At 31.8% G+C, this 2,500-nt stretch overlaps 1 non-coding gene across 1 annotated transcript; it reads left to right on the top strand.

Moving 5' to 3' along the window:
- Positions 1 to 446: 446 nt before the first annotated feature.
- On the top strand, positions 447 to 518 carry TRNAT-GGU (transfer RNA threonine (anticodon GGU)). The gene has a single exon. It is a non-coding gene; the product is annotated as a tRNA-Thr (tRNA).
- The last annotated feature ends 1,982 nt before the right edge of the window (positions 519 to 2,500 follow it).

Here is a 2,500-nt window from a genome sequence, read left to right as displayed (position 1 = left end):
AAATAAAAATTTGGTTTAGGGACAGAACATATTGAATCCATTTTATCAATGATTCGATTTTATCAATGTTTCGATGAAATATTTTATTTTGTGAGTACATTTATGTATCAATAAAAAGAATTTAGTGTTATGATTAGAATGACTTCAAGAATCCATTTTGAAATAATATATTTGATATGGATCAAATCCAATCTTAATCAATTCTTTTTTTTAACTATATTCTATTCACTAGGTAAATCCAATTTTTTGTTCTTTGATGAGTCATTATACAAATAATAGATATTGATGTACATGTATTCTAATCCCATTTATATCATTTAATTTATATAATTTATATAAATTTATAGAAATAATTTATATAAATTTATAGAATAAGTATACACAGTAACAAATATATGTACTAGTCATGCTAGTTCCTTATTTAGAAATTGAAAGAAAGAAAAAGGGCCCTTTTAACTCAGTGGTAGAGTAACGCCATGGTAAGGCGTAAGTCATCGGTTCAAATCCGATAAGGGGCTTTTTACTTTTTTTTTCAAAAGCAATAGTCTTTCTATTTGAAGGAAGAATAAAAAGATTCTTGATATTTTGAAAAAGTTTCTATTTGTAATAAAAAAGAAAAAGTGTAAAATTCAATAATGGAAAAATAAAAAAAAGTAAGTGGACCTAACCCGTTGAATTATATTTATATCTACTATTCTGATATTCAAATTTGATAAAGATTCAATTCGAACAATTTTTTTTCTTTTTAAGACTTTTTTCGTTTAGACTCCCTAAGAATCTCTGAATATTTCCAATGAAATCTTCTTGTTTCTGAACTAAGAAAAAAGGTTATGCCTTTTCTTTACTCAGAAGGGCCTTAATACGAATTTCAAGTTCCACCAAACAAGTTTTTTTAAAATTAAAATGAAACATATTTTTTTCCATAAATTTCTATTATTTCTATAAGATTAGATAGAATCTTATAGAAATAATAGAAAAATACATTAAATTATGTCTTCACATATCAAATAGTTTCTTTTCATATCGATGTGTACGATATTTTTCCAGCAATTCATATATATGAGACAAAAACTTTCATTTACAGTTTTTTCTTTTTATTATAGTATTTATAAAAAAAAATGAAATACTAAAGAAAAAACTGTAAATGAAATAGAAATTTAGAAAACCTATGATCCTACAGTAGTTTCCTAGACAAAATAGAAGTCAATTCACAACCAAACTTCAAGAATAAGTTTCTTTGATGAAAGGAGAGAAATATGTCTGAAGATCCGCTAGGTATAAGAAGTGAAACAGGGGATCATTTGTTTCTTGAACAGTTCTGAAAAAAAAATTTCTATCGGATTTTGGAGTCATAGCAGATTTTATGATTGATGACTTGGAAGATTTTTAAGAATAGATAAGGAATAACCACATCGAGTTCATGGATTTGCCCTAGATATCAATAGACCCATAAATGATTTTTTATTCGAAACCGATTAGAAAACAAGGGAAAGTATACTTATATATTCTATATATATATAGAGAGAGAAATGAATAGAGATAAATGATCAAGGTCCGTCCCATCTCTGAAAATGCTCTATGAGGTGTTGGGAAATGGTTGAAGTAGTTGAATAGGAGGATCGCTATGACTATAGCTCTTGGTAAATTTACCAAAGATGAAAATGATTTATTTGATATTATGGATGACTGGTTGCGGAGGGACCGTTTCGTTTTTGTGGGTTGGTCCGGTCTATTACTCTTTCCTTGCGCCTATTTCGCCTTGGGGGGTTGGTTTACAGGTACGACCTTTGTAACTTCATGGTATACTCACGGCTTGGCAAGTTCTTATTTAGAAGGCTGCAACTTCTTAACCGCTGCAGTTTCCACTCCCGCTAATAGTTTAGCACACTCTTTGTTGTTACTGTGGGGTCCTGAAGCACAGGGAGATTTTACCCGTTGGTGTCAGTTAGGCGGTCTGTGGACTTTTGTTGCTCTCCACGGTGCTTTCGGATTAATAGGTTTCATGTTACGTCAATTTGAACTTGCTCGATCTGTTCAATTGCGACCTTATAATGCAATCGCATTCTCAGGTCCAATTGCTGTTTTTGTTTCTGTATTCCTTATTTATCCACTGGGTCAGTCTGGTTGGTTCTTTGCTCCAAGTTTTGGTGTAGCAGCTATATTTCGATTCATCCTCTTTTTCCAAGGATTTCATAATTGGACATTAAACCCATTTCATATGATGGGAGTTGCTGGTGTATTGGGCGCTGCACTACTATGCGCTATTCATGGTGCAACCGTAGAAAATACTTTATTTGAAGATGGTGATGGCGCAAATACATTCCGTGCTTTTAACCCAACCCAAGCTGAAGAAACTTATTCAATGGTTACTGCTAATCGCTTTTGGTCCCAAATCTTTGGGGTTGCTTTTTCCAATAAACGTTGGTTACATTTCTTTATGTTATTTGTACCAGTAACTGGTTTATGGATGAGTGCTCTTGGGGTAGTCGGTTTGGCCCTG

Source organism: Vigna unguiculata, unplaced genomic scaffold (assembly GCF_037176805.1).
Source record: "Vigna unguiculata cultivar grain cowpea cultivar isolate G323 ecotype 2 unplaced genomic scaffold, ASM3717680v1 ptg000486l, whole genome shotgun sequence".
NCBI lineage: Eukaryota > Viridiplantae > Streptophyta > Magnoliopsida > Fabales > Fabaceae > Vigna > Vigna unguiculata.
This window is presented reverse-complemented; position numbering and strand designations above follow the sequence as displayed.